At 42.4% G+C, this 10,253-nt stretch overlaps 1 non-coding gene across 1 annotated transcript; it reads right to left on the bottom strand.

Moving 5' to 3' along the window:
* Positions 1-2,675: 2,675 nt before the first annotated feature.
* TRNAG-GCC (transfer RNA glycine (anticodon GCC)) lies at positions 2,676-2,748 on the bottom strand. The gene has a single exon. It is a non-coding gene; the product is annotated as a tRNA-Gly (tRNA).
* Between the last annotated feature and the right edge of the window lie 7,505 nt (positions 2,749-10,253).

Genomic DNA, 10,253 nt, shown 5'->3' with positions numbered 1-10,253 from the left:
TATGCTGCCTACAAGCACGTAGACCTCAGACCAGTTGGAACCAGAAGGATGATGATGCTGCCTCCCACTTACCTCACCACCAACCAATCAGAAGAATGTCCACAAGCTGATCACGCCCCCTTTGAACCATTACTATAAAACTCCTCACTACCCCCTCCAGGTGGGGACACAGAGTTTTGAGGGCTTTAGCTCGCTGTGGACCCCTTTGCCTAGCAAAGCAATAACGCTATTCTTTTCTACTTTGTCCAAAACTCTGTCTCCGAGATTTAATTTGGTGCTGGGGTACAGAGGCTGGATTTGGCTTCAAAGGCATGATGAAAAGTAAAAACAATGGATGAGACTCTTCTTATCAACTGAAGGCAAACTATATATACTTAACAACATACCTATATCCAGATGGATACTCGATCTTAAATTGGCTTTGAATTCATACATAATTATAACACTGTTAAGCAACGTCTTTAGCAATTGACGGTAAAGTGTTAGGCACAAAAAGTCTCCACTTAAGAAGTTTCCTATGAAAAGAAGTTAAATCCATTCAAGTCTTGACTTTGTAGTCAAAGATGATTCGTGTGTGTTGATACAGCCATCAAGGAAAGAATGAAATTTAGGATAACAGAGATACCACTGAGGTGAATTATTTTGCTCCAGCAAACCTCAGGCTGAGATTTATTTCTTCTCCTTGGTAATGCATAATGAAGAAAGTCAAGTGTGGACTTGTGTCAGTGGACCATTTAAGCTGATGCATTACAAAACTAGTAGTGGCTTTCACCTCATTTGAGCTATAGACCTATTGATGTTCTCATTAAGAACTAATTTTCTCAGTGACTTGAAACTCATCATAAATATTTAAGTAGAATTACTTCTAAAATTAGAGCTTCCTCCCTGCCCTTCATTCATGAAAGGGTCTCAACCCATTTGTGACTATGTTTCCAAGGAGGAGCATAACAGGTATGCCCACAGTGACGAGTCCTCAATACTCATGTAGACTCTGATACACATGCCATGAAAACGGAACACAGTAGTTGTGCAGAGTAGAGTACATGGGTCTCCCATCATCTTGTTTACATACCTGGATGTTGGAGTTGCCTTTTCGTTACCATCTTTACTTTTTTTTATATTTATTATTTTATTATTTTTTAAAAAATTTGATAATTTATTTTGGCTGCACTGGGTCTTAGTTGTGGCACGCAGGTTCTTCGTTGCGGCATGAGGGATCTTTTAGTTGCAGCATGCGGACTTCTTAGTTGCGGGATGCAGACTCTTAGTGGCGGCACACATGCGGGATCTAGCTCCCCAACCAGGGATTGAACCCGGGGCTCCTGCATTAGAATCATGGAGTCTTACCCACTGGACCACCAGGGAAGTCCCTTGTTATCAACTTTAGAACTCTGGTCTTCAATGACTTTGGCCCAGAAAACACTCAATAAGGCAATTTGATTTTTGAAAATTGGTTTCTTCACACATGAAATAATTTAATTTAATAATGATAGTAATCTTGTTAATTGAAGGAAGGAAATTCACTGAGCGAAGGCACATTAATGCCTAGCATCATTTTATTATGTTCAGATTTTCTGAACTTAGCAGACTATACCCTGGCTTCTGGAACACTCCATCCCAAGTGTGACTGAGCATCTTGGGTGAGCACTGCCCACCTCCAGGGAAGAGATCTCTGCCCTGGTCATGGAGGTTAGCCAAAAATACCTGGTGTCAAGTAGGCTGCCTTCCCTTCTCATTTCCTCATTCCAAACTCCTCTTTTTCCTGGTGTGGTTTTTTTTTTCCCCCTTTTCCTTAAAAAAAAAAAAAAAAAAAAATATATATATATATATATATATCCTAAAACAGTCCTTTTAAAAATAGCCTCTCATGCTTTCTTCCATTCAGTGATCCATAGAAACCCTCAGGATAAACCCCCAAACCCCAGCTCCAGTAGTTATCTAATCATGATCATCGTTGTTATTACAACCATCAGCCATTCATCTGCTGTTTCCATCCTTACTTGTTTCATTATATTGGTTAAAACTATCCCACCAGCACTGAAGCTCCTGGGGTACTACCTTATCACCTGCTCTGGGAAATGACTGCCATGAAATGCTCCCAGGTACGGGCTCCTTTTAGTCATGCCTGATTGGATTAAGAGTCAACATCTGAACTAAGAAAAACTAGTCAAATTGTTTCTTCCTAAAAAATTTAGAATTAGAATTAAGAGTTTAATCAGTCTGACCTGGTTGTTGCAGTTGCACACTTGGGAGATTTGAGTTGGCTATCACCTGCCTCACATGTGATGGAGGAACAGGAAAAAAAAAAAAAAAAAAAAAAAAAAAGGAAGCCTATTGCAAAAAAACAACAGGAACTTCTGGCAGTTTTTCAGTTCAAGCTCCTATCTCCCCAGTTCCACCCCTCCACACCCCTAATGGATATACACAAATAACCACAATCCTCCTTCAAAGATCACCACCTCTCTGACATAATCATCTCCATCTCTTTTCTTTTTTGCTTTTAAATGATTGTTTTCATATATCCTCTTCTTCCTTCGTATATTAAGTACAAAGATTCCCACCCACCCCCCTTTTTAAATATTTATTTATTTATTTGGCTGCACTGGGTCTTAGTTTTGACACGCAGGATCTTCGTTGCGGCATGCAAATTCTTAGTTGCTGCATGTGGGATCTAGTTCCCTGACCAGGGATCGAACCTGGGCCCCCTACATTGGCAGTGCAGAGTCTTAGCCACCAGACCACCAGGGAAGTCCCCGCTCCTCCTTTTTAAGGTCCACCCTTCAACTTGACTTGGCCCTACTCCTTTCCATCTCCAAAGAAACCCTCAACAGCTATCTTCAATTACCTTATCAGGCACCCATCTGTCCATCTTCCATTTCTATTTCTCCAGGGAGAAATCTTCAGGTGTGCTTCTGTTTTCCTTCACTTTGTCACCAAACTACTGGAGAGAGAGGTCTGCACTTTGTAAACAAGTACTGAAGTCTGGCTACCTCCGAGTAACAATAACCCCAGAGCTCTGTGTATGGCATGACTCTGCTACCACCTCCTGTCCACCCTCACCCTCCATTAAGCCCAGCAAGCTGTCCTCTGCCCTCATCACTCCATGGAAGCAATTATCCCAAAGGGCACCTTAGACTTCCAATCACCTAGTCTTAGGTCCTTTTCTTATTTCTCACTCTATTTGGCTATTGCATCAGATAACAATAACAGTTTACTCTCGGTGGTAGGCAGAAAAATGATACCCCCAAAATGCCCAGCTCCTAATCCCTGGATCCTGTGCACACGTTATATTATATGGCAAAAGGGACTTGGCAATGTGATTAAGGTTATAGACCTTGAGATAGGGAGAGTTTCATAGATTATCCATGTGGCGACAATCTATTCACATGAGCCAAGAGCCAGTCAGAAAAATGTGATGAAAAAAGCCATAGGAGAGATCAGAAGCATAAAATGGACTTAATACACCATTGCTGAAGATGAAGTAGGACAGCCACGAGCTGAAGATGGAGTAAGGCAGCCTCCAGAATCCTCAGGCAATAGCAAACAAGGAAATGGGACCTCAGTCCTACAACCACAAGAAAGTGAATTCTGCTAACAATCCTAATGATCAAGTAAACAGATTCTTCCTTAAAACCTCCAGAAAAGAATACAGTCCTGTGACATCTTGATTTTAGCCAGGTGAGAACCTTGCCAGGATTGTGACTTAAAGAACTGAAGATAATAATTTTCTGTTGTTGGGACTTCCCTGGTGGTCGAGTGGTTAAGACTTCGCCTTCCAGTGCAGGGGGTGTGGGTTCCATCCCTGGCCGGGGAGCTCAGATCCCACATGCCTCACGGCCAAAAAACCAAAACATAAAACAGAAGCAATACTGTAACAAATTCAATAAAGGCTTCAAATATGGTCCACATCAAAAAAACTTTAAAAAAAATAATAATAATTTTCTGTTGTTGAAGCCACTAAGTCCGTGGTAATTTGTTACAGCAGCAACAGAAAACTAAAACACCCCCTTCATTCTGAAATTGTCTCCTTGGCTTTTGTAATAATGTTCTCTGTGGTTCTGCCCCATCTCCTGGAACTCTTCTTCTTTTGCTTTTCTTTACTCCCATTCTCCCTATACATACGTAATTACTAAATTTTTGTTTTCATTCCTAATCTCCTTCTGGCCATATTATAAAATTTCATAATCTTACCAACCACTTCCACTCATATGGCACCAAAAGCTAAACTCCTGCCTCTGACCTTTCCCCCACCTGCCTGGTGGTCATCATCATCTAAATAACCTACTGCCTAAAATAGTTAGTATGTCCCAAACTGAACCCATCATCTTTTTTCCAAGGGTTGCTTCCTCTCATTATTGTTCTATTTTTTTTACTCATACTACCATTGTCTCAGTTACCCAAATTCAAAAACTCCAAACCATCATGGATATCTACTGAGATTCTAAAATACCCACTTCTACAATTATTTTCTAAGTCCTATATAATCATCGTTCTATGTGTTACCCTTTCTCTACTTCTACTGGCCTACTGTATCAGCCAGGTTTCAACCATGACAATAGAAACTACACTAATTATTTAAAATAGAAAGACTTAAATACAGAATTGTAGCTCTGCAGGTGACAGAAAAACAGAGAAGCTAAACAAGGGATAATCAAACAGTCCAGAAATAAGTACAATGGTAAATTGCTACTATCCTTAATGTGAACAGGCAAAAGTGAAAGACAGGTTTACCAAAGCTAAAGCCACAGAGAAGTTACCACTGCTGCCAGAAGTACCACCTGAAGCAGACTGAAAGAGAACTACTCTTCCTTCCTCCTTCCCTCCCTTCTTCCACCAGATCCTCTCATTGGCCAAACCAGCAGGAAGCCAGCTGACAGGTGATGTGGAGCCTGGGAAACACAAGCTGTAAGAGTCAGCTCCCTTGCAGTCAGGGGAAGAGAAAGGCATAGGTCTGAAAGCATATAAGCAGTTGGCTGATATATATGCTAGTTCCAGCCCTCGTTTCCTCTCACCTTGACTATTTATAATAGTCTCTTAATTGGCCTTCCTGCCTCATGTGTCTCCACACCATCCTATAACACTACTGCCAGATGCATCTTTCTAAAACAATAATCTCATCCTGGTACTTTCCTCTCCAAATTTTTCAATAGCTCCCTATTACCTACTGAAAAAGTTCTTAATCCCTTTGCCTGGCGTGGTAGATGGTTACTCTGATGGCCCCAATGAAGCACATCTCTCAGTATCCTTGCCCTTGTGTGTCCTCTCCTACACAGACTCGAGGCTTGAGACCAATGGGACACTTGAAAGCATGATGCAAGCAGAGGCCTAATATGCATTTGAACATTGCTGCTTATCCTACTGGAGTCAGAGTTCTTAGGATCCATCCACTATGTAAACCATCCAAACCATGGATGATACTGAGAAATGCTATGGAAAGTGCTATGTGGAGAGAGAGAGGTCACAGGCCCCCAGTCATCCCTGCTAAGCACCAGATACAGGAGTAAAGCCATCTTGGAGATTCTTACCTAGCCACCTGAGAGATCCCAAGTGGGACCAGCAAAAAGCCACCCTGCTGAGCCCCAGTGAACTTACAGAATCATGAGCAGGTAACATGGTTATCTTTTTAAGCCACTAAGCTTTGGAGTGATTTGTTATACAGTAATAGAAAGCCAAAATATTCCAGCTCCTTTCACGAACGTGTAAGATCTAATTCCTGTAATAAATCATTATTCCACAATATTTGTAATGATTTTGCTTCTCTAAGCAAATCCTGATGGCTACACCTGGCATTAAAAGCTCTCTGCAATCTGTCCCCTGCCAACCTTCCCTTGCTCACCTCTGACTACTGTTCTCAATCACCTTTTACTCCAGCCAGTCAAATCACAGGTTCTCACACATGGCCTCCACTCTCTAGATCCACATACTCCTTACCCAGAATGTAGCCTCCTGCTAGTATTCGCATAAGTAAACATCGGTTTAATATCACCACCTGCAGGAAGCATTACCACATCTCCACAAATAATAATCTCTCTTTCCTCTGTAACACTCATATTTTATGTTGGTATGGTACCTATCTTGCATTATTGTTAATCAGTTCCTGTGCAGAACTAGTAGCTCCGAGAGGACAGGGTTGAGATTCTTAGTGCTTCTTTTTCTCTCATCAGCCCCCAGGACAGTACCTTATGCATAGTGTATGCTCCTTAAATGTTTGTGGACTAACTGGCTGACTCAATTAAATATCAGTTACTCTTGGGTGACCAAGAAGTTAAAGAAAATAATGATGCAAGTCTGCCACTAGAATGAAAACTGCTGGGCACTGACAAGAGACAAAAAATACTCGTAAATTGAATGACATACTCATGTGATAAGTTATATGAACCTTATATTTCAGGGTCATCGTCCTTAAATACTGTGTAGTTCCCAATATGTTTGAAACGTTTAAAGTTACAATTACAATCCTCCCTTCTTTTCCTACAACTCATTTTCTCCTTCCTCTTTTTGTATTATTTTCTCTCCCCAGGCCGTACTTCTTTTCTCTTACCCAAGGGCAGGGAGCCTTTTCCAGGCAGGCTGCATGCTGCCCAAGCCCCCATGCCTAGGTCCACGGAGATGTAGGGGTCACCACAATTATATTAATCTGACCCCTTTCTTTCTGTGTAGATTTATTTCTTGTGCCTGGAACCAACAAAATGAGATGTTTTCAGAGTCCTAACCCTTTGAGGGTAAATTTTAATTTAATCATTTAAAAATGATAAGAACAACCAAGTTCTTGGTTAGCACAAAACATCTAGGGGATTGTTGCAAATATTTGGCAATATTCACTAAAGAGGGAGGAAAGCATGTGAAGCCAAACTGGTTATAAATGCAAAGATATTTTCATGGAAATTAAAAACTAGAGCCTGAAAATGAACTGGTACCCCATAACGTGATAATTTCTAAGAGTGCCATTTAAAAGAATCCACCTACTAGCATGCCGTATTTTTCTCTTTTTCTTTTTTTTTTGAAATGGGGCTTGTGCAAAATTCTAAATTATAAACCAGATTCATACTTCATCTAATAAAATGGAAAAAGTAAGGGCTTTGCATTGAGACACGATTTGAATCCCAGTGCTACACAGCATTTGCTGGGTACATTACTTCAACTCCATCGCCCTCCAAGCTTCCTCCACTGCAAAACAGGGATAACAGCCCTTAACCCACAGAGCTCTTATGAGAGCTATTTGTATGAACACAGGAAAAACACCCTACCTGGCACGCTGCAGGTGCTCAAGAAATGGCCAAGTTGGGATGCTTAATGAATCTTTTTTCTCCCACCAGCACTCAGAACAGGACCTTGTACATAGTATGTGTCCTGCACCCGGCCCTTCCCTAGAGGAGATGGGGAGTCATTTCCATGTTGACTTCCTTCCACTAAACCAGTTATGCAGTTTTCTTACTTACGTAATGACAAGACACAGTCCTTGAAGTTCGAGGATCATCAGTCTCTTTCAAACTCAGCAAGCACTCGTAGCAATGCAAGTTCAGGTTGGCAGGTAAGTGTCAAGCCCCTTCCAAGCTCTTCTCTGGCCCTGGAACTCTGAGGAATATGTGAGATCCAGGGCTCCTGATCACTAGGAATTTATCATCTGTGGACACAGCACATACACCTATGGAAAAACAACAACAAATGCACCACACATTTTATAACATTTTTAAAATATTTCGTGCTCTTTCATAGGAAATGTTCCATTCAATCTTCTCCAAAGCTCCAGGTGCTTTTGAGGTAGGCAGGATAGGTATTAGCATTCTAACCATAGAGTGGATGAAGTCGATCCTCAGAAAGGCTAAGCAATGTGCCAGGGCCTCATAGGTGCTTTGTGGCAGAACCCAGAATAAGTCCTGGGTCCCCAGATACCCTGCCCAGTGCTCTTCCCAGGAGACACTCATCTTCCTGTGCTTCCCTCCCCTACTCTCTGATTTCTTTGTGACTTTACCCAAAAGAAAGAGATTTTTCAGATCATTCATTCATTCAAAGGCATTTCCTGAGCTCCGACTTTGTGCCAAGACTCTGTGCTGGGTGGGGTACAGGGATGGCTACAAGAGCCACAATACCTCTAGAGAGAGGCAGCATCATGGGAGAGGAGGTGGAAAGTGCTTCCATTCATGACAGCCCAGAAAGGATTCCAGAAGGACATGGTTCTCCGTTGCCCCTGTGAGGATGAGATATAAGAGCAGGTAAGTCAACCTAGGCCATTGACTCAGATCCGCCAAGAAATGCGGCTTCATTTCTACTGTGAGTTCCCTCTGCACATAGAGGCAGTAGCCTGTTTTCTGTAAGTTTGTATAATCTCAGTCCATTCAGGGTATGATGGTCATTTTTATGTGGCAACTTGACTGGGCCACAGGATGCCCAGATATTTGGTTAAACATTATCCTGAGTATGTCTGGCGGGGGCGGGGGGGTTGTTTCTGGGTGAGATTAACATTTGAATCAGTAGACTGAATAAAGCAGATTGTCCTCTCCAACATGGTTGGGCCTCATCTGTTCTGTTAAGGCCTGAACTAAATAAAAGGCTGAATAAGAAAGAATTCTTCCTCTCTACCTGTCTTTGAGCTGGGACACCAGTCTGCCTTCAGACTCAGACTTGGACTGGAACTTCCACCATCAGCTCTCCCAGGTGGCAGACCTTGGACTCAGACAGGAACCATACCATCGGCTCTCCTGGGTCTCTAACTTGCCCACTACAGATGGTGGACAATCAGTCTCCATACCTGTGTGAGCCAATTCTTCATAGTTAATCTCCTTCTTTAGACACATAAATATCCTATTGGTTCTGTTGTTCTGGAGAAGCCAGCCTAATACACAGGGTCTTCTCTCACCCCTCGCTGATGGGGTATAGGTCCCTAGGGGTAGCAGAAGAGGGACTGACTTAGGGCCAAGAGACAGGAAAGAGGAGACAATTGGTCATCATCCCTCATGACCTATATTGCCACTAGCACAACTAGGGGCTCACACTTCTGGCAGATGACAGTTGCACCATCATGGTTCAAATCACCACAGGTCCCAGATCTAGCTCTCAAGGCCTCTCCCACAACCATCCAAGGTATTTGGGAGGCCTTTGGCTGTTCCCTCATCCACACCAGACAGCCAAGAAATTTGACGAGGCTGCCTTGGACCCATAACACACCTAGATACCCCACGCAGCCCCATAGCTATGATTCTCCGTGACTGGGGGGCTGGGGGGCTCAGCACAACTTGCATATTCTCAGGATCTGCTATAACATGAGACACAGGTCACACCCACCTCAGATCCGCACAAGCAATCAAGTATTTCTATTATGGCACATCCTCAGTATCCCACAATACCCACTCCTTCCTCGCCTCCCTATACAGTAAGTCCCCTACATACGAACCTTCAAGTTGTGAACTTTCAAAGATGTGAACATGCAGCTGGTTCCAGCAAGGAACCAGAGCCTGTGCCATCAATGTCAGGTGTGAGTGAAACTGCAGCTTGCCCTCCGTCTCCTATTGCTGACAATCCTTCAGCTCTACCATCGCCCACCTCCTCTCTCTCCTCCAGTCAGTAACTCTTCTTGCCTGTTCACTCCATGCCAGCCCCCGTATGCCAGCTGTGGTACAGCTGAGATCTTTCTCCAGCTGGTAGCAGAAAGGGACATAAAGATCCAAGGCATGATAAGGATTTGATGTGCCATTATTAGCTTGAAGATTAAGGGGGCCATAGCAAACTCAGTCTTAAAATCACAAGCAACCTGAATGAGCCTGGAAGTATTGTGTTGGCCAAAAAGTTCGTTCGGGTTTTTCCATAAGATGGTACAGAAAAAACGAACGAACTTTTTGGCCAGCCTAATATAGTCTTCCCCAAATCCCAGCCAACCCCTTGATTTCTGCCTTGTGAATCTCTGAGCACAGGAGCCAGTTGAGCTATGCTGTGCCCAGACCTCTGACCTACCAAACCATAGGATAATAAATGGTTGTGTTTTAAGCCACTGAGTGTGTAGAAATTTGCTATGGCAAGAATAGAAAACTAATATACATAATACAGATTTTAACCATTTTTAATTGAAATATAGTTAATTTACAATGTTGTGTTAGTTTCAGGTATAGAGCAAAGTGATTCAGATATATATATATAGCTATAGATATATTTCCATTATAGGTTATTACAAGATACTGAATATAGTCCTCTGTGTACAGTAGGTCCTTGTTGTTTATCTATTTTATATATAGTAGTATGTATATGTCAATCCCAAACTC

Source organism: Physeter macrocephalus, chromosome 1 (assembly GCF_002837175.3).
Source record: "Physeter macrocephalus isolate SW-GA chromosome 1, ASM283717v5, whole genome shotgun sequence".
NCBI classification, from domain to species: Eukaryota; Metazoa; Chordata; class Mammalia; order Artiodactyla; family Physeteridae; genus Physeter; species Physeter macrocephalus.
The sequence above is the reverse complement of the archived record's forward strand: the minus strand, read 5'-3'. Positions and strand labels throughout refer to the sequence as shown.